This window comes from Mytilus californianus, unplaced genomic scaffold (genome assembly GCF_021869535.1).
Source record: "Mytilus californianus isolate M0D057914Y unplaced genomic scaffold, xbMytCali1.0.p SCAF_6, whole genome shotgun sequence".
NCBI lineage: Eukaryota > Metazoa > Mollusca > Bivalvia > Mytilida > Mytilidae > Mytilus > Mytilus californianus.
The window spans coordinates 88,149,934-88,173,280 of record NW_026262712.1 but is presented as its reverse complement, the minus strand read 5'-3'; the positions used below and the strand labels follow the sequence as shown (position 1 = coordinate 88,173,280).

At 32.3% G+C, this 23,347-nt stretch overlaps 1 protein-coding gene across 8 annotated transcripts in view; it reads right to left on the bottom strand.

Moving 5' to 3' along the window:
* The window catches only part of LOC127706470 (alpha-1,3-mannosyl-glycoprotein 4-beta-N-acetylglucosaminyltransferase C-like), an 82,111-nt gene that overhangs the window by 37,231 nt on the left and 21,533 nt on the right, over positions 1–23,347 (bottom strand). For 2 of the 8 annotated variants that reach the window (XM_052211102.1, XM_052211105.1), the window contains exon 1: positions 17,303–17,469. The exons of 2 other annotated variants lie outside the window; for them this stretch is intronic. The gene's annotated coding sequence lies outside the window, so the exon portion shown is untranslated. Of the gene's footprint in view, positions 1–5,548; positions 5,676–11,351; positions 11,376–17,302; positions 17,470–23,347 lie in introns of those variants that run through there. 4 more of the 8 variants (XM_052211110.1, XM_052211108.1, XM_052211103.1 and 1 more) reach the window with 3 other exon arrangements.

Below are 23,347 nucleotides of genomic sequence, written 5' to 3'. Positions count from 1 at the left end.
TTTTTGCTATCGCTATATTTAAGAAGAATAAGAAGTTCAAAACGTTATGTACATTAACCACGCGTAACGTCGCACGAAGTAATCCCGACATTTCAGAGGGGAATATGATCCTCGGAATGGAATATGAAGATTTGTTCAATGACACGTGGGATAGTCTCAACCAATCAAATATTGATTAAACTATCAATATGGTTAAACAGTGGAATAATAAACGATATCTATACGCAGAAAATCCGATAATCTGTTAACGTATTAACATTTCTGGATTTTTTGAATAACAGAGCCGGTTGACCATTCGGGGAAGAAGAAAATATCTTTCGTCATTTTGTCATTTTTGATGAGATATTGTTTTTTTTTATTTGTTCTACATCTACACCTACATTTAGGCCCGTTTATTTCTTTTGCATGTGGCAAGTTTTATAACAGTTACATGCATCCATCTCTCTAATAGGTGTATAATATTAAAAAATAGTTTGTATGGTAATGTTTGTCCATTAAGGTTTTCAAAATAGCTCCAATCTTAAATTACATGATACTTTAAATTAAAGTTTATTTTGTGATAACAAGTAGGGCCAATGAGCCTGAATTTGTTTCATAGAATGGACATTTACAAAATGTCTTTCAATCTTTACTTAAATTCACAGTATAACAGCTTCATGTGATTTCTTTGAAGTTCTATATTGTGACGTATTTCTGAACATGTAACAAATTTTAATTGCCTAAAGATGAAGCTAAAATTTTAGTAGATTTTGGCAAAGAGGTATGCCAATTTCACAGGCATTTATTTCAAATAATGGACCATTTTCAAAATGTCTTGCAACTTTAACAAAATTCTACAGTAGCACAGATCACTGGGTATACTTTGAGGTTTTAACAATAGCATGGATTACTTCTAAGCAGATGACCAACTCACAACTGCCTGAAGATAGCAATTTTGACAAATCAAAATGTGTTGGAAATCGTTTCAAGTGTATGATATAGACCCTTTCATAATCAAATTCTAGTAGGATATGCGACTGTTTATTTTGACCTTCTGAGACAAACTAATACAGAACAAATTGGTACTACCTCTTTTGAGTAATACCGGTGACCGCAAAAATGATAAAGAATGGCAATCTTACCCAAAACCAAGATTCAATTGGTAGTCAAGCTGGGTTTTTTTTCTTTCAAATACAAATTAATTTATCCTTTTAGAATGTCATTCGAGACAAAAGTTGACAAAAAAACATGTTAAATTTGCAATATTGAACTTGTATCAAAACCTGTCTTCAATAACTATGATTAGCGATGAATTGTATTTTGATTTGATTGATATGTGTAAATTTATTGTTAAATGTTTAAGGATATTTTTAGGCCCTCTAATATTTAAATTCCAGTTTGTTTTAACTAGTTCTTGATTTTGACCCCGTGAGTAAAATAAATCCAGGGGAAAGTGGCCCTACCTCTTTTAATCTTTGATTAATATATTCAATTTACATGAAACTACAAGAGTGCATGATTTCCCACAATAAACTATGTCGTAGATAACTACTTTAAAATAACTGTCATACAAAACGGAAAAATATCAAAATTGGCACCGCGACGAAAATAAGCAACATTTAGAAATTTTATAAGTTATAGAATATTGTAGTTATTATACAAAGCATCCAAGCAAGCAGAAATTATCTGTTATGTTATCTTATTGCAATGTTAATTTATATAGACAGGTGTCATCTTTTATTAGAAAGCTAACTAACTTATTGTGATATGTATATTGATTTGTATGAATTTTTATTTGTTTTTGTTTTTAAATGTTACCATTGTATTATAAATCATGTTTATTATTGTATATTTACCTCATGTTATATGTGTCTGAGCGTTGCTTTACAATAAAATTCTAGAATAATAGTCTTACCTGAACGTTTGACTTTGATTGGACAAAAAAAAAAGAATTGTGAAGCATGTGTTATTAGTTGAACAAAATTAACTGATGAATGAATATGAAAATAAAAAATAAAACATGACACACGTGTTGTCATATTTCAATGATATGTTACAAAAGCAAAATAGGCATAAAATATGAAAAAAGACTCGGCAAAGATTCAGAATAATAAGATATATTAAGTGTGAATAGATAAATTATTATAGATTATCACAGATAACTGCTTTTCAAGATGTTATTTAATATGATATTTTAGAATGAATTAAAAGTTTATTTATCAACTGTGATTACCCATTTTGTTAGACATAATATATTGAGTATATAATTCAATTTCCAATTACTTTTTTTATCAGTGCGGCGAAATCAGTGCCGACGGACTGAAATGTATGTGTTTGTCCTCAATATACACCAAGTTTTCAGATACACCAAGTGTTCAGCAATTCACAAACAGATTTAATTATTTGCAATACTTGCAAAGAAAAGTTTGCATTAAAAGGGTGTCAATTTGTAATTCTGTTTGGACTACAGTAACTATTTAACAAACATGATGATTGTGTTTGTTGGGTCAGTGGAAGAGCAAATTATAACATTTACATCATGACTCGTACTTTGCATTTCGAATGTTCTAAGCTAAAAGAAATCTAAAACTAATTTAACAGATGTCAGTTTTAATCACCCAATAGATATTATTTTAATGTTCGATATTTTCAACTAAAAGAGGCTCTAAAGAGCCTTTGTCGCTCACCTGCATCTTTAACAATTGCCACTTTTTTGTACAAAATATCATTAAAGGGGAATAACAGTATTAAGAATAAACTGACAATTTCAGCCATGTTGACGTATTTGTAGATCTTATCCTGCTGATCATTTTTCTATTTTGAAGTTTCTATTTATCTGTTATTGTTTTCATGATAATAGGCAAAAAACGTCCCAAAAATGGTAAAAATTATCATTAAAGGGCAATAACTCCAATAAAGAGTCAACTGAAGATTTAAACCATGATGATTTATTTGTAAATCTTCTCTTGCTGATCATTTTTGCTTTTAAAGTTTCTCTTTATCTATTATAGTTTTCAAGATAATAGGCAAAAGTGAAAAATTGGTAAAAATCATCACTAAAGGGCAATAACTTCAATAAGGAGTCGACCAACGATTTCGGTCGTACTAACTTATTTGTATCTATCTTGTCTTGCTGATCATTTTTGCTATTTAAAGTTTCTATCTATTTTGGTATTAAGATAATTCGTCGTTTAAGGGCTATAACTCCTATAAAAAAATCGTCTGACAGTTTTGACGTCAACAGACATTGGGTAGATCTCATCATTCTAAACATTTCTGCATGTCAGATTTTCTTTATCTTTAACGGTTTTCAAGATAATAGCCAAATACTGCATTTTACCCCTTTGGTCTATTTTTAACCGTGTCGGCCATGTTGGTTGGCAGGTGAGGTCATCGGACATATTTCAGGGGCCATTTTTAAAAGGGGGTCCAACCCAGGATAAAGAGGGGGTTCCAACCATATGTCCCCATTCAAAAGCATTGATCGTCAAAAAAGTGGGGTTCCAACCCCCGGAATCCACCCTCCCTGGATTCGCCACTGCATTTTTCAAACTAGATACCCTAATGATGATTGTGGCAAAATTTTGTTCCAATTGCCCCAGTAGTTTCAGAGGAGAAGATTTTTGTAAAAGTTAACGGACGACAACGGACGCCAAGTGATAAGAAAAGCTCACTTGGCCCTTTGGGCCAGGTGAGATAATAAAAGGACAGCGTTAAACAAAAATTCAACAATGCAAGTTGAATATTTTATCTAAATCCTTTTTGTCTCTTCTGTCTTTATTATTAACTAGGAAAATAGATTTTAGACGGAGTTTATAACAAATAAACAATGTGCATGAAAATATACTCTGGCACATTACTCGAAACATAAGAAGGGGAGGGGAAATTGTGTTTAAATATTTTACAAAGCTATAAGAGCATGTTGGAGTTATTTTGACATGTATTTGTTTCACCAGGAATGCTCTAGCAGTCATTTTACTAATATAATTTTTTGGATTAAAAAATGTCCATGGTTGGGAAAACTAACTGATTTTTGTAGAACAACTGTTTGTTAAAATAGATGTACTTGCATACATTACAATGTGAATTAGGTACTTTTTGTTCATCTGACCTGCTATGTGTATCTGTCAGTAGTCTATGGCAGTTATAAGAACAGTGGTGTTTGTCGTTAAGGTTTTGAGTTATCCAAATGAAGCTAGAATTATCATTTAGTTTAAATATTATATTCTATCATAGTAGTTTTGATATTTTCTAGTTGTTATAAGAATTTTGTTATGTTCTGAATAAAACAAGACCTTTATTTATCTTTTGTTTCAAATAGACGAATTGTTTCGTCATGTACATAGTATCGTCTTTTCTTACAGTTTCTGTCCATGCTTACACATAAATATGTACATAAAACAGATTTAAACCCGTTTATTCTACAGTGGGTATGGTCCATAAGACAGATACATCTTAACTGTCACATATCATGAATAAATTTCCTTAATATAGGCTACATGATGATTTTAATATCGACCTGTTACAATAAAGTATAAACTTTTTAAAACATTCAGATGTAGATTTTAAAATGTAACTCATATTAAAATGTAACTTATATTTTGAATGTCAATTGAATTAAAAAAACGGTATATATAAGGGACTAACACTATTGTAATACATGTAAAAGGGGGTACAAAATAATATGCAAGACTATATACAATGCATGTTCCTAGTTAGTTTTTTACAACGTTCGATTTTTTTTAAACCATGGTGAATTCTTGATTGTGAGTGGCCATTTTACATACATTGTAATAGTCTGATGTCCAAGTTTTATTTCTTTATCTTTATATTTCAACAAGGATATAAAATTAATAAACAAAGTTTTTAACATAATGCAGATTTTTCGTAAAGCCAATTGCCCCAACTCACCCCCAGGTAACCATACTTCAAGACTATGAAGCAGTTTTCGATAAATTTTTTTAAATACGGAAATCCGGTATATGCAGCCAAAGTTATCAAAATTTCAACGGATCGGCTCTCTAAGTATACATTTAAAAATGTATACTTAGAGAACCTATTCATAGAAATTTTGTCAAGGTCCGCCAAGAAAAAAAGGCGTGAGTGCACTAACAAAACAGTTTTTTCAAGTATTTTATATTAAGAGTATAACTGCCGCAAAAATTGATCGACACCCATTTTCTAACTCTACTAAGATATAGGTTGGTTCCCTCCGTAAAATATTCAGTATGCCTTCGGAATATACGGAGTATTGTCAAACTTGTCAAGTAACGGTCGGGTACTAGTTTAATTGAGATCTCCTTCGATTAACGCCAAAATCAGTCAGTCGTACATGTAACCTTAAGGTTGAGATCATTCACATCTTGTTCCCGATCTACCTATGTTGTGAGTTAAAACTGTCCTTAAATATTAAAGAATTCGATACATTAGAAGAAAAAAAGCTATTTGTCGTGATAGATAAAACTTCTATAAAAATGATGTGTTTAACAGCTGAATGTCGACCCTACCGGCCTTTCGTACTTACATCTTATATATATTTTTGTAAATATAGTGAAACAATTTAACTTACCAGTCATTATAATAATGATACCACGCTACCAAGTCAGTCAGTTTGTATTCACTTTTAATCCATCCTCGGTTACATGCATGTACACTTCCATGCATTAATCAGTAATTTAATGGAGACACTTTACAAATTTTGTGATATAAATTATTTATTTAAAAAATACGTAAATCCGGTATATGTAGCCAAAGTTTAAGATGAACGGTCATTAACTTTTTCGAATAAATTAAATTTGCATTTAACTCTTACAATTGCAATACATCTTTTACGCTTTTCTTTTTTCTGCGGCATATTTCTGAACTTTATAATTGTGTAACATGATAAAAACAAACTTTGAAGTTTTCAACAAACAAAAGTATCGTTGTTGAAGTCAATGTGAGAAGGCTATAATTAATGACTTAACGTAAATCGTATGTTATTTGATATGCAATGTTACATTTAGTCAATGATTGTGATATAAATTATTTATTTAAAAAATACATAAATCCGGTATATGTAGCCAAAGTTTAAGATGAACGGTTATTAACTTTTTCGAATAAATTAAATTTGCATTTAACTCTTACAATTGCAATACATCTTTCACGCTTTTCTTTTTTCTGCGGCAAATTTCTGTTCTTTATAATTGTGTAACATGATAAAAACAAACTTTGAAGTTTTGAACAAACACAAGTATCGTTGTTGAAGTCAATGTGAGAAGGCTATAAATAATGACTTAACTTAAATCGTATGTTATTTGATATGCAGTGTTACATTTAGTCAATGTGGGATCAATATAATATACAATTTCATTTTTACAGTTCATTGTATACCCCTTGAACATAATTTCATATGTCTTTTTGTTAAAAGGACATTAGCTACGATTTAGATACAAATTGAAATATAAATTTTGTTTGTTTCAAACATTCACCAAAGCGAAATATTGAAATAATATGTAACTATTAGCAGTCAGTTTGTTTCAATTTTGTCATAACATGCTCAAAATCATTGGTGATGTATTATCGGCTTGCAAGTCAGTAATATAACCTCATTTGAATCAGTCTTCATGCAACCTTTAATTTGACCTTTAGATGGAGATATGGGTTATGCATGTGCTAAGCGTGTTCAGTTATTAAAAAAAAAGAATGTCAACATTGAAAAATGAAAACAGGAAGAATCATTCCGTTGACTGATCTAGAAGGTTTTTTCAAGCCTGCATAACCGGCTATGTTTATATATGTTAAAACAAACAAGTAGAGCTGAATATATTTCAAATGTCATCAAATTTGATAAACAAGTGAGAGGTTATTAACTATCATATGTTTCAAGCATTCCTACAACAACTGTTACCATCTGCCTAAATTCTTTATGTACTCTTCAACTAGAATATGGGTTTGACCATTGGGCCAATAGGCGACCTACTACAGTAGGACACGTAACACATATCTAGGGTTCACTGAGGAGAATGGATGTGATCATCACATCAGACTATGCTTTATATATATGTAGGACTCGGAGGTGCGATGGGGACGCTGAAGTTCGATGGTCACGCTGAAGTGCGATGGTCCTTTCGCTGAAGTGCGATGGTTTGGCATGACGCTTAAATATTGTGACGTTTTTAAATACAACGTTACTTTAAATACAACAGAAATTCGCAGGCAGGCGAATAAGATTTTGTAAATGAAGGTTTCATGCTAACAAAGGAAAGGAAAGGAAAGGAAAAAGAAAGTAACGAACGATTCAAGTCCCGAACAGTGTTTGAGCAGTGTAGGTGGAGGTTATAAACATATCTAAAACCAAGCCAGGCAACAAATTGTGGGGGAGCAAAGCGGCTGAACGATGGAACCTGGTCTGCAGATGGGCTAACCAGTGTTCGGAAGTATGCCGATAACTTTTTTGTAATTTTGACTTCTTTTCAAGTATGCTTCACATGATTTTATGTGGACAATTAACTAATAAAATTAATTATCAGCAATGTTTTTTTATATATCAAGATGATGTAATTTTGTTTTATTCCTGAGATAAATCCATTCTAAAGTTTTTGGCGGAACACGTTACATTTCATAAAATGAGATGGATCCTGCTTAGAACTATAGACCGACACGCTTAAATGTTTTTTATATCGCACTTGAACACTCCATGTAAAGACATGTCCTCCCACTCGAATCCATTATACTTAATCTGAGCCATCTCTGGTTCCATTGCTGCAGGCTAGGCGGAGAATTAGAAAGTTTAAGTTTTAAAGTCTTTGGTTCACCTGACCAGATTCCAAATGCGAGGCTAGCACGCTAACCACTACACCACCACATTTAATGTGGTTCTTACTTCAAATTATTGTATTTTAGCTAGTATACACCATCGCACTTCATCGTAAAAATCAACGTCAACGTCACAGTAAGACCATCGCACTTCAGCGTAACCATCATCGCATTTCAGTGTAACCATCAACGCACTTCAGCGTAGCTATCAACAAGTTAGCGTCACAATGTCACCATCGCACTTCAGCGTGTTAACCAACGCACTTCAGCGCGGACCATCGCACTTCAGCGTGACCATCGCACCTCTGCGTGACCATCGCAGTTCAGAGTCCTACATGTATATATATATATATAGAATAAGTCCCTAGAAAATCAACCAAGCAATGTTAGAGTAGATCTGATTCTTTACTTCCTCCCCGAGCGGGGCTGGAACCTGTGTTTTTTAGTTCTCACTTCTACAACAACACTGCCTAGCATTATATTGCGCAGACGCCTTATCCCCTCCTCTAACTATAGCTAATGAAAATCAGTTTTCGTTTCTGGAGGTGTTACCTTAAATTCTCTTAGAAATTAAACAAGGACGCCTAACACAATATACGAAGTGCTTTTAAGTGTACAGGATATCGAATGATCACCTACCCATCTCTTGTGTATAATTACAGGATGCTATTTTATTTTTAGAAGCATACAATCACTGTAAATTAATATATATATATATATATATAATATATATATCTGCCTATGTGTAGTGACAACTGCAAATTATACCGTGTCCATCGGATTTCTTTTTATAATTAAAATTAAAGAAATACCAGGCGTTAGAATATTTATAAAGTGCCTAGAAAATCAACCAAACAATGTTAGAGTAAATCTGATTTTTTACTTCCTCCCTGAGTGGGACTGGAACCTGTACTGTTTACTTCTCAATATGTAGATATATGAATTATCTGATATTGAATGTATAATTATGCGATGATAGTGTGGTAACGCTAATCTAATTAAAAGAAGGTTACTATGGTCTTTTAATGGATAATTTATTTCCAACTGACGTCGCCGAAGTCACTACAAGGGAGGGATGAGCTTCTTGTGCTACTAAAGGAGGAATAGGCCTGATCCTGGCTCCCCTCTCCATCACGCTGAGGGGAGAAGTGGAATCATGCTAATCCATCCACCCCCCCCCCCCCCCCCCCCGCGCGGATAAATTGGCATGAGGGGAAATAGCTATAGGTCGTCGGTCTTGATTATATAGAATATTCAAAGAAGCGTTTTTCGTTGAGTATAACTTTTTTCTCGAGACAATGATGATTATCAAGTTTCTATTAACCGGCATTATATAAAATGTCAGGAAATATCCCTTCAATTAACATATGCCTGCATGTCTCCTTTCACAAATAGAAATATTACCAAGACTTAGTCATTATATTCTTCAAAATCTGTAAAACCCGCAATCACAATAAACTGCCGTATTATAATTGTCCACGATTTAATCGAAACTTAATTAGAGATGTATCATTAATTAAGTAGATAAAACAGAGAAACAGCTTTCAAAACCAATGACTTGCTCACAAAGCAGTCGATAGATTTATTGATATAAAAATATTGTCATTTATACTAGCAGCTATATATATTTATCCTAGATACAATTCACTGGGGACAAATATGACATACATTTTGTACGTAAATGGCACAGGTGATTCCATGGTTAGCTTACCGCATCAATGCATCTTCAGTTACTTTCAGTTGGAATATTCGATTGTTTAAGAAAGTGCACTCATTGTGTTCTACTTGTTTTTGACTTTTAATTTTTTTTTTCGATAGACCTAAATCATATATCTAAAATTCAGTCATAATTAAAATGATTTATTTATTAGTTGTTATTAACTAGCTGTCAGTAACTGCGAGTACTCTCAGGTCTGAACTTTGTGTCTTTTGTTGTGAGGGATCATGTATAAATTCACTGGCACGTCCGGTCTGTGTTTTTGTTAGATGTTTTTCTGCTTTGTATCGATCTGATGAGTTAAGCCCTTTTCAAATGATTTTTATAGTTTGTTCTTATATTGTACTGTTACACCACTGTCCCAATTTAGGTGAAGGTTGGCGCCTTCAAACATGTTTGGCACCACCAAGTCCAATGTGTGCCTTTCACAAGTCGGGCCTGTAGTTCAGTGGTTATCGTTGGCTCATGTCTGTCATATTTGTTTTTCGTAAATTGTTTAGTTATACGTTTAGCCGTTAGTTTTCTCAATTGAATTGTTTCATATTTTTCATGTTGGGCCTTTTAAAGCCGACTATATGGTATGGGTTTTTCTCATTGCTGAAGGTCGTACGATTGCCTATGATTGATTACATCCACTTTATTTGAACCTTGGTGGTTGTTTGTCTCATTGGCAATCATACAACATCTCCTAATTTTTATACTAAAAGTGCATTTGTAAACCAGTTTCAGTATTTCTTCATACAGTTCTAACAGTGTTCAGGGTTTTTTTTATTTTGCTGTTATACCTTGTCTCAAGGTATTTGATTGATGGCTCACGCCGACTCACACTATCCCTTCAATGCTCGGTGTCTGTTATCTAGTGGTTTCCACCGTCTCTTTTATTATTTTCTGTTACATATTTTAGTTAATAATTCAAACTGAGCGTTGACTTGTTGCTTTTATTTTTTTCTTCCCTTTATTTCATTCCCCTTTACATATGAATAAAATTAGACGAAGGGTATACATCAATGACCTACGACACAAAAACACATCGATATACCTTATGGTCAATAAATAGTATTCAACAATTATAAACAAGTGTCAGTACAATATGTCTAGCTCGAAATCGTCCCGAGTATAGAAAAGTAGTGAGTTAAGTAATGAAGATATCTGTCTTCAGGGGCGGATCCAGCCTTTTTCAAAAGGGGGTTCCAAATATATGTCTCCATTCAAATACATTGATCGTCAAAAAAAGGGAGCTCCAACCCCCGGACCCCCCCCCCCCCCCCCCCCTTTTTGGATCCGCCACTGGTCTTCAATCTCCGATTATCAAAATGACTAAAAACCTAAGATATGACTTGGGAACAATCACTGATTAGCTTCCTGACTATGGACATGCACATGAATATGTTGCAAGTTTTAATTAGGTTGTTTAAGACTGCATCCCCTTTTAAATCTCGGTCATTGCAATAACAAAAGTTACATAATATAACGTACAATAAAATCATTTGACATTTAATTACGGTATAATAGATAACAAAACACAAATAAAAGCACGGACCTTTTCCCAATTAGAATACCGCACAGTGACACTTTTATAAGCGTGTATACATTTACCACCACGGCCTTGTGTCATAGATGGTCTATAACTACGTGTATTATAATAGAATTATAGTAATCAATTATAAAAAAAGTATTCACGATTGATAAAAACTTCTGAGAATGCTACTTTTTCATCTATTAAATTTAAAGGTTTTATCAATTAAATAATAGAGATCAATCCAACTAAAGCAATATTATCTTTCTTCGATTTAAGTATTTACAATTATACAGTTTTGTATTTATCAAAATATTTATTCATTAAGCAAATGGTACTTACCGCAAGCGATCGATACTGTTGCATCTTCCTTAGTATTATTGATTATCAAACAACAAGTCTTTTAAGTGTGACTAAACGTTGATATAATTAGATAAGCTTCATCGATCTCATAAACAATGAAAAACTATATGATCACAAATTTCCGGTTTCAGTTCTGAATCTGAAATTTCTATAAAGTGATCAGTGGTTTGAAGAGAAACCTGAATAAAAAATGGCTTTAAATCTAAGCCTTTCTGCTAATGGAGTTAGACATTTTAACTCAACGGAACTTTAAAAGTATTTTTAAAAGAGATACCAACGTAATGTTGAGTATGACAGCTTATCACCGTAATAAGGTTGTTTGTCCATTTTGTATGACTTTTAAGTTTAAATAAGTAGCATGTATAAGCAAAAATTTGTAGATACATAAAATTATTACATTTAAAGATAAAAACTGTGAAATATCATTGCAAATAATATACTGCCAGAAAGTGACAGAATTCACCGGATTTTTTAATTGCCACGAACAAGACGACGGACGCCTCTAGTGGAGCATAAACTGCTTACCCTTCAGAAATATCAGGGTTCACCCTCCCGTTTATAACGGGGTTCATGTTGCTTAATCTTTGGTTTTCTATGTCAAGGTTCAAAGAACGCTGTTTGTCTGTTTTATATATTTACCATGATGATATCTGTTCTGATACTTGTGGTTTTAAATTGCCCTTTGGTATTTTCTTCATTAAAAAAAATCCAGAAGAAAAACTGAAGACGAATTCTCTAGATAACTATTCTCTGTTTAGTATACTAGAATTATCCAGATAACTAATCTCTGTTTAGTATACTAGAATTCTCCAGATAACTATTCTCTGTTTAGTATACTAGAATTCAAATGTCCAACATTTTAAAGTACAGTAATATTTAAGAAAAATGCTTGAAATGAATTTGTTTTCCTCCAAAAAAAAAAACAAAAAAAAAAAACAACAACACTATTCTTACTTGCTAACTTTATATTGATACTTTTTTTAACTGTTCAAATACACTTAAAATTGTGTTTTTCTCCTTACTGGGATTATTTAAACAAACTTTGGCTTATGTTATGAAAAGGAAATGTGAAATGTATGACTGCAAATGATACATGTATCACCAAGACTGAAGGACAGGGATGTAGTCGAATACAGGACACTCTAGGGCGGGCCTTCAACCACGAGCAAAATTCATACTGTATAGTAAGATTTGCTTAAGAAAGGAACATTCTGTGGCGGGGTTAAACATGTTAGTATGGCGTTCATTATCACTGAACTAGTATATATATTTGTTTAGGGGCCAGCTGAAGGACGCCTCCGGGTGCGGGAATTTCTTGCTGCATTGAAGACCTGTTGGTGACCTTCTGCTGTTGTCTGTTCTATGGTCGGGTTGTTGTCTCTTTGACACATTCCCCATTTCCATTCTCAATTTTATTTGTGTTAAAAAAAATAACAGAATGAAAAACTACACAAATACCGAGACCAAAGAATATTCCTTGTTTCTGAAAGATTGTTCAGAATCCAATTTCAACATTTATAAACTATGTTTTCAAAGACTGAAATATAAATTAGTACACCTCCAAAAGATTGATTATAAGGACATTATAAGTGGCCAGAAAAAGCCCATGACATTGTGCAATGCCAAACATAGTATCGACCTAGTGTTTACTTAATAGCTAGAAATACATGTTAAGTTATGCATTTTAAAATATGAAAAAATAAAATCAATGTTAGTACAGTAACTGATAAAGATAACATTCAAAGATTTTACTGCAATGTTAAATTGGTAACATTATATTTATAGTAGTTTACGAGCTGTATACATAATATTACTAAACTATTAATTATCCCAGAAGCGGGAGGTATATAGTGATGGAAGTGTTCGTCCGTTCATTCGTTCATCCTTCTGTCCCACTATTCTGAACCGTCTTGCGAAATATTTTTAAAGATAACATAATCTACATACTTGATGTACTTTGAAACTCCTGTTTATTTCCTTATCGGAATAATTTTAAGGGTTTACTTGGGCATGACTTGGAGTTTGTCATACCCCCCCCCCCCCCCCCCCCAAAAAAAAGAAAAAGAAAAAAAAACTGTACAAATTTGTATACGTTCTTTCCTCTTAAACACCTTGTTAAAATTTAATGAAACCTTCTCGGAATGTTCACCATACAATGCAACTTTGCACATCCTTCTTTGTTTTTTATCCGATTTTTTTTTGTGGGTATCTCTAAGCAAATTATAGATTATGCCATTCCTATATTTGGAGGTGGATATCAATGTGTGAGCTTTGCTAACAGTACCTCTAGTTTATGAAATGCATACCGGTATAGAAATAAGAAGTTTGCCAAAAAGACAAGTATTCACTAGATTGTTTTATATGTGTCATTTCGGTGCCTTTTATAGCTTGTTGCAAATACTGGACGACAACCGAATCGACTGAAACTGCGAATGAAAATCGAGATATACAAATCTGTGACCAATACTTAATGGATGTAATTACAAAAACAAATCAACACAAAGACGATTAAACAAGTGTGTAACTATATATATAAACATTAACAAAACTGTTAATAAAATTCGATTGATGTAATTGATATTTTATTATCAAAATGCATTGCAGACGAATTTGTTTTACTATATGTTCAATTTGAAACCATCATTTATCATTGTTGTTATTATTATGACTCAACTAAATCTATTGTAAATTCATCCAGAAATGTGATTTTCTATACAGGATCACTCAGATCCATTTGTCAATTTATTTCATATTACATCTTACGAACAACAAAGATTACGGATAAAACAGAAGGAATGGAATATTTCATGGACTATACCTGTTTTATGTTCAATTTGGATCACAACAATTCGGAAAACCATACAGAAATCTGAGAGGTGATTCCATCAAGCTTCAAACATACGGAAATAAGTTCTAAGTTCTAGTGACCTAGCAAATTCCTCATTGGTTTCTTTGACAATGTTCAAAGATCAGCCATTGGGCACCCAGAACAAAGAAACCATAATAGAATAAAAAGTTAATTTATATGATAGACATTATGCAGCAACTTTTTGTCTTTGTCCGGAAGGATACAACTCATCCATTAAAACGGTAATTGGTACCATATATTCCAAAAATGTCGTGGTTAGCCATTATATTGATATTATAAGTTATGGGACTATAAATGTCGTCAGCAGTGACCTATATTTGCTTTTTTTACCAATATAAGCCCTTGGAAGTTTCGCATTATGCATTGTTACTGTTTCAACTACAAAATGTTACGGATAGACAAAAAGTCAGTTTTGAGAAATATTTGAGACACCAAACCACAGGTTTTTCTTTCTTTTTTTCCCGAAGAAATACGACTACCCTCCTCAAGAAGGGATAAAAACGCTGCCAAAAGTAGGTTATAAACCCTATTCGACTAAAACTCTTAAAACAAAAGTCCACATTTCTGTTTGTCATTAGTAGTTATGGTCTTCATTATTGTGTTTCTTGATTATGATTCATGATAGCACGACATCTTTAAACCCTTTTACTTAACAGTTACACAACTAACTTTCATTGTCTTTATTCCAAAACAAAGGTACGTCAAAAAGTTCTCAAAGTGCAGATTGAAGCAATTACGAATCGCAATAATTCCACAACAACAGTATCGTTATTACTTTTTGAATAAAAGATGTACAATATCAAAAAAAAAAATAATATTATAAATAAATCACAAGAAAAGACAAAAATTATTCAGGAAATTAAACTTAATGAATTTGAGAAACATACACACCAGGCTTTACTTCAGAAACTTTGACATTGTATTAATTTGTTTAAGAACGTGGGAGTATGGCAAATACTGGAAGACAACTGAATCAACTGATACTACGACTATAGAAAATCTGCAGGACTAAACAAAACGGATGTAATTACAAAAATAAATCAACACAAACACACGCGTAATGGTATATGTAAACATTAACGAAACTGTTAATGAAATTCCATTGATGAGTTGATATTTAAAATTCTTTGACAAATACATTTCAGACGATATTGTCCACATCATTTGTCATTCTTGTTGTTTTATGACATAATTGTAATTTCACAGAGAAGATTGAAAGTTCGATTCAATATGTACGATTTTTAAAGTTGAGCTCGGTTTTTTAATACTCCATCCATCAGAATCACTTGTTCTTTCATTTCATATGACATCTAAGGAACAACAAAGATAAAGGATAAAACAGAGGGTAGAATAGTTAATGGATTATACCGATAATATTTTCATTTTGGATCAAAACAATTAGGAAAATCATACAAAAAACCTAGAGATGACTCCACCAAGCTTCAAAATTACGGAAACAGTTTGTTATAGTGACATATGGGATCCATCATTGGTCTCTCTGACATTCAATTTTGACAATGTTCAAAAGATCAGGCATTGGTCACCCAGAACTAAGAAACCATAATAGAAAAAAGTTATGATATGATAGACATCAAGCAACAACTTTGTTGGCTACGACCCTTCCATCAAAACGGTTTTCCGTACAATATGTTCCATAAATGACAAGGATAACCATTATGCAGGAAATTATAAGTCATGGGACTGAGTGTCGTCAGTGATAATCTATATTTGTAACCTTGACCAAGATAAGAGGTCAAGATCTCGTGGCTGATTTGCGTTGTACATTATTACCGTTTCAACTACAAAATGTTACAAATAGACGAAACGTAAATTTTGAGAAATATTTGAGACATCAAACCACAATCTTTCTTTTTTATCGAGTAAATGCCCTTCTCAAGAAAGGACAAAGCCACTACCAAAAGTATGAGTTTTAAGTCCTATATAAAAAGCGCTCTTAAAACGAAAGGGCATATGCTTGTTGTTATTAGTTACAGTCTTTATTATTTTGTTTCTTGAGGAATTCATGATTACATGGCACATTTAGACCCTCTCACTTGGTTTAAAAACAACAGACTTTAAATAACCTTATTCCAGAACAAATAAATTGGCTAAGTAAAAAAGTCCCTAAAAGGAATACGTATCATTTTATCATAGTTCCTGTAATTGGTATACTAAGTTCAGGGACTTGGGTTTAAAAACCCTTTTTTATTGGACTTTTCAAAATACATTTATTATAATCATAGATATTGACAAGCCTTTAATAAATAACTTGTCTTGCGTTCTTTTCTAACTCAACTTATCTTTAATTTTTTTAAAATTGGGTTAAAAAGAAAAACAAGCAATATTTACATATGGAATTCTTAATCTGCATGAACTGTTGTCTTTAACCTATCTGTTAAATTGGTCTGTTTTAGTTATACCAGTAAATGCAAATCAATGTTTTCACTGACAGGAAATCTTCACTTCAAACTATAGGCTACTTATCAAATGTAACGATATGCTTACATTTAAATCTTCTAAAACCTCTTTGAATTAGTAAATAAAGACTCACTTGTTTTATATGTTAAAAGGATATTCTTTACATTTCACTTAATCCCCATATAAAAACAAAACTTTGACATTCGTTCGTAATTAAGATATTTATAGGGATATGGATCTTGACATATGCCCTGCAAGAAGGATAATTATGGATTCCAATTGTAGTGCAATTTCAATGCATCATTTGAACTTCTATATTTAACAAGCTGTGATATTTTAAGTTTCATCATTGATTATTAAATAAAAACAATAATCGTAAAACAACAAGAAAAACCATCCTACTCCCTAAACTCCTAGCAAAGTAACATCGGTCATTCCGTCAGCTGGTTATGGAAATCTATCTTCAACGGCTTTTCTCACCTAACAGGTAAAGTTTGTACCAGTTTCTACAGTGAGCATCGAATCCTTAATTATTGATAGCCAATCGTTAAATGAATAAAGAAAATACGGCTTTACTGTTGTAATTTATTGTATCTAGCAAGTATAGGAATAATACATTTTTACAAGTACAAAAAAAACTTACCAAAAGATTACATGGTGACGATATGCATAGTATCCTTACTTTCAATCCATGTTGATAACTAATTACTAAATAGTATCTCTGTTGAACACAATATCAATGAATTTGGATCATCATTATATAATGACTGTAAGATTGGAATTGGTGTTAAATACCCAGCTTCCAACGTTTGAATCACATATAGAGTTTATGTTATATATCATGGCGTAAATAGCAAAAAATCATCAATAAAGACATTGATTATATAGAAATTCCCGAAGCAATTCGTTCATATTCGAAGCTATGGATAAACTATCATGAGTGAAAAAATATTGTAAAAAAGATATGCAATTGACACGCCATCGAGTAAACAGTAACAGTCGAAGGTTAGAAAAAAAAAAACACAACACAATGATGCCGTAGCAACCGGAACAGCCCCAGTCATTGCATAAAAAATTGAACTGGACAACATAGTTTATTGAGTTCTCAAGTAACCTCTTATAACGTTGGACATAAGAAGATAATACATAATAAATGACCACGAAAATCAGACACGTTATAAAATGATAGCGGTACCAATGAAAAGAACAAATGAAAAGAAAAAGAACTAAACGAAAGACTCTTGACTTTACGTTTAGAATAATTGTAAAAGAACATGCAAGCATACGACGGTACATGACCACAATTTTATCAACGTATTACGGTTGCCAAACGGTAATAGTCAAGCTTAGAAAAAAAACTTAATTCAAAAATGTCCGTACTGCAGTTAAGAAATAGACAGTAGTAAGTACATCAATTATAACGTCTTGATAAAATGCTTATTATTACTGAAAGTAACCTAAAACTACGTTACCTACTTAAAAATAAAACAATTATGTATTTTCACACTTTAATAAATACCGACCTCTGTACTTCATATATTATATGTAGATTCACACGATCCTATACACAAAGAAAACGAACGAAACACTGTAGTCGTGCTTGAATACAAATTAAGGGTGCAATAATCTAACAAAAAAGTATAAATAAACTCATCATAAACGACAGGATTGAAGTTTTGCACGCCAGCGTTTCGTCTACAAAAGACTCCTCCCCGGTGGTTGATAAAGTCCAACTTCGATTTTGTCAGTATTTAGAGATTTTCGCTTTTTGAATTTACCTTGATGTTCGGTATTTTATATATATATATATACCTTTTTTAACATTATTTTGCATATCGAAGTTAAATCATCAAAATATTGAAAATCCATATTTCCAGAGCAGACTCTTGTATTGAAATCAGATATGCAATTTGGAATTAAACTACAACTGTAAACATGCAAACACAAAATTTGAGATGAAGTCTTCAAATGTCCTATTTCATGTGATCTATTATTGAATTATGTATATAATTGTATTATTGTTATTTATATTATTGTAAGATAAAACAAAAGAATGATATAACATTGATTAGATTCTCGATTATATTTCTAAATCCATGATAGTGTTACTAACGTTATATACAAATCTTTCATCACTTTTTGAACGACAGATGTTTCCCGCTTTAGTTTCAATTTGCAATGTAATCATATAATACATTTTATTAATCATTCATGAAATGGAAATAGTAGATTGATTTGTTTTTACGATTGTACTGACCTCTTTCTATCAAATAATGTATGCATTAAGACATGCGTGTTGTGTACTTAATAGCCATTCTCTGTAGCCACCAACCAAGTTGCGGCACGCATAGTCTCAGAATTTTTTTAAATTTTGTTTGTTGGTAGTTATTAACAAACATTTTTTTTTATGTCCCCGTTGCCATGGTTACGGGTCCCTTTGGATTTTGGCTCAAAATTGCCATTTTTAGGCAGTTATCATGCACACATTTCAATGTCTGTTTTTCTAATACTGTATGCAGTAGGTCAACTATATTTGGTGTATGAAAATATTTTACGATGTACATGTCAGTCTGGTAGGTTTAATTTGACCTTGACCTCATTTTCACGGTTCATTACTCAATGTTCATTAGGCAACAGCAAATTAATATCTAGTTCTTTGGACTCTTTCCTTTGAAAAAGGGTAGCGAGAGAGCAAATTTTGGCAGGCGAAATAATTTTCTTACTAGCGAGCGATATTATTTTTGAAATATTTTTTTTAAAAATCTATGAAAAGAATTTTAAGCAAGCGAGCGATTACAAATTACATAGTTTTGGTGCTTGATATTTCATATATCTCATATCCTAGTTCTTATATAACCCTACTTTGCTTTCAATTTGTTCTCTGACACCTAGTTCAGTCTTTTCACAACATTTCCAGGTATAGAATGGTTAACTTGTAGCAAAACCTACAACTTTGTGTAGTCTGATCAAATAAATATGATCATGCTGAACATGAAAAAGTGCAACAGCTCTGAACAGGCATGCATCCTTGTTTAATGTAAGTCATAATTGATGCATAGTATGTTGTTTTAAATGAACATATGCAAAGCATAAATGCATGTATAAAGCTTGTATATACAACCATAAATATTTGTGTATACAACAAGCTGACAGTTAATAAAGGACTGTCCTTCAAAAACCACACTAATTTATACCATTCAAATGAACCAGTCAGATGCTATATACATGTATATTTTGTAAATTGTAAATATGGATTGAACTCAATTACCACATAAACATTCTTGTCAAGTTCCATGCTTTTAACTAGCATACATAATTGTTTAGGGGTCAGAGGAAGTCTGCCTCTGGGTGCGGGATTTTCTTGCTGTTTTAAGACCCATTGGTGGCATTGGGCTGTTTTCTGCTATTTGGTTGGATTGCTGTCTCTTTGACACATTCCCCATTTCCATTCTCAAATTTATTTTAATATAACTTTGAAATGATACTAGCAAATATAAATAAAAGATTACAAAAATTCAAGGAATAACGTTTATTATAAAACAGATAAAAAAAAGTAAACAATATAATAGTTTCATTTACGATGCCATTTCAATTCAGGTTCTATCAGCTTTGGGATTCTCTTTTATTCTTATGCATGTTATACTGTCATAATTTAAATCTTTCAATTCGGTGGCGTCGTTGCTTTGTCATTTGATCTTGATAGATATACGGTGAATCATTCAAGGATATTACTACAATGCGCGTGAGTCAAGTAACTCACTTAAGTGGGACTCCCCTTACAATATCACTGAAAGTTTTGGCTGGTTCTTCTGCTGTTTGAATCTTGGTGAAAATATCCGGTGTTAGTAGGTTCCAATCTTTAATTGTGTTTGGTATGAAGCAGATTTTTAATTTGTCTGGTTTTGTTTGCAGTCTCAGGAAATGTTGACCATAATGCATGTTCTTGGTTGTCCTAGATGTTTTTTTTTCAGTTTGGCTTCACCGTGTCTGACTTTGTAGAAGAGGATATTATCTGTTTCGGGTTCGACGATCTTTTAGGGATGGTAGTTGCAGCTGGTCTAAAAATTGCTGTCATATTATTCTGTGTCGTAATTGTAGTTTGATGTTATGAACGTTTGTGCATGTTGTGGTCTTGCACGGAGCACTTCCAACAAATCGGTAAAATAATTGCCCAAATCATATTCTACTGATGTGTTTTCCTGCTTTACCACTGTAACTAAAGATAGTCCACTCATGTCTTACGTTAAGAATGCTTATCATACTAAATTTGGCAATAATATTGTAACAACAACGTTGTGAATGTTAGATCTGGATCGTTTTTAATGTCAATTTCCGTGTCTGTATGATGTTACTTTCAAACGCACAACTGATTAAAAGTTTTGTTTCATAAATTTAGAGACGGACGGGGTTTAAAAAAAAGTACCTTTTTCTGGTCCACCTTTCACAACACGCGGGTATTCCGACGAACGAGGTAATAATTTGGCGTGGCCTTAAAATATAACATTAAATTAGTTAGATAAAAGATAAAACATAATTCTAATGAAAAGGGGAGACGGTTGCAACACTGATTAAAATAAGGGAGTTTTCATTGTATCCAAGAAGGCAAATTAAAAGCATTTTGCATGAACTAATTACAAACTTTTGTATCCACACCCATTAACATTGAAGTTATCAATGTGTACCAACACTGTTGCCTAGTTTTATTTATAACTAAAGGTTTGGGATTCATGTTGCTAGGGTGGTTGCTAAGGGAACCTAAAAGTGAAATTTTTGTTATTTTGTAAAATAATTTTGACCTTGTTATTAAAATATCTCATAAACTATGACAGATTAAGGTTAAAAATAAATTGAAAAAACCTTAAGTTTGATCAAAAGATATAAGGTTACTGATGACCTTGACCTTTGACCTTGATTCTTTTTTATTATATTTTGTCAGAAATGGTTACAAATATACCCATACCTTGAATAGAAAAAAAATGTTCAGAATGATTATTGATTTTATTTGGTAACAAGGTTAAATGCCAGAGGTCAAGGTCATGTCAAAAGTTCTTAGCAACGACCCTTACTTGATATAAAAGTACCTAGCAACCATACATATTTGGGTTCAGACTAATATGAACTGTTATATAGATGCTTATTGGAAGGTTAGGGGTCAATATCGTTATCAAAGATTTCAGTATTCATTTTCATATAGTTGGAAACTGCCTAGCAATCATCAATGTTTTGGTCCCTTGTGAAAAAATTCCGAAATTTTTAAACTAAAATGTAGTTCTTTCTTTCAATTAGAATGTCTGAACCTATGTGTATTTCAGTTAAACATCAGCCACGTTGTCTCCTGTCCTGACTTAAAACATCATAGATATGTTTGTGTGTTCAGGAAACTTTAAATCATTTAAAATAAGTACTAAGGCTGTTTTCTCAGGCATATATTTAGGTTTACAACAAGGGGCTAAGTGGTCAATATCGTCACAGTAGTCTTAAGTATCCATTCTCATATCGTGGAAAATGACAAAATGACAAAATGTAAAACAAATCTTTCTGATTATGATTCAAAGATCTTTCCTTTAATTTCACCTGGCTCTTAAGAGCTTACTGAGGTTATACAGACACTGAGCGTTCGCCATTGTCATAACTTTTTTCCATTGTCCGTCTTAAATATTTCCCTTTGAAATTGCATAATCAAATGTTATTAAACTTAACAGTAATTAATAATGAATAGCATATCTTCTGTAAAAAGCCCATATTCTGTTGCCACCTGATAAAAATAATGGCTGGTACAGGTAAAAATAGATAACTGATTAGACTATTTTCATATTACCGACTTTTGACTCCAAAGTTTATATTTTTTCGACAGGTAACCTAGTGTAAATTCAGAAATTATTGTGAGGTTTTTAATAATGCGAAAAATGCCTCCTATAATAATATAATATCGCAATAATAAGAACTCGCATTCTGATATCTGGTACATATATCTGTATGCAGCTTTTCTTAACATCGCAATTATTAAACTCGCATTCTTGTTTATTTTAAAAAAAATCGAAATTATAAATGCACGCAATAATTTCTGAATTTACAGTACTCTACGGTAGGACATCCTGGTATCTAGTCAAGTAAGAGCAACTTAAAGAAGTTACACCAAACTTACAATCGGAACAATTTAGGGGGGGGGGGGGGAAATTAACTGTTTTATCTTTTCTATACACGACATCGGAAAACAGTTACTCCCCTACCTGGTCTATGTGCATATTCAACAAAGGACACTCTCCAACATTGTAGACGAGAACAGATTTTATGACAAAAATTCCTGTTTTGTTGATCTGGTATTGCTGATCATTTAGTCTGTTTAGTGTCCTTTTTTTCTTCTTTAGTTTTTGCTCAAAACACAAAAGAGGATAAAAAAAAAATCCTAATTTAAGGGCAATCACTCCCACAAAGAGTGACAGTCTACTAACTATATCGGCAAAATTTGACTTGCAAGTATTATTTGCCTTTTTGATCATTTTTGTGATTTAAGTGTCTATTTATCTATTATAATTTTTAACATATAAGGCAAAACGCAAAAAAAATATTCAAATCGTCATCAAAGAGCAATAATTCCAATAAGGAATCGTTGAACGATTTCCTCCATATTGTCTTAATTATAGATCTTGTCTTGCTGATCAATTTTGCTTATTTAAATTTCTATCTA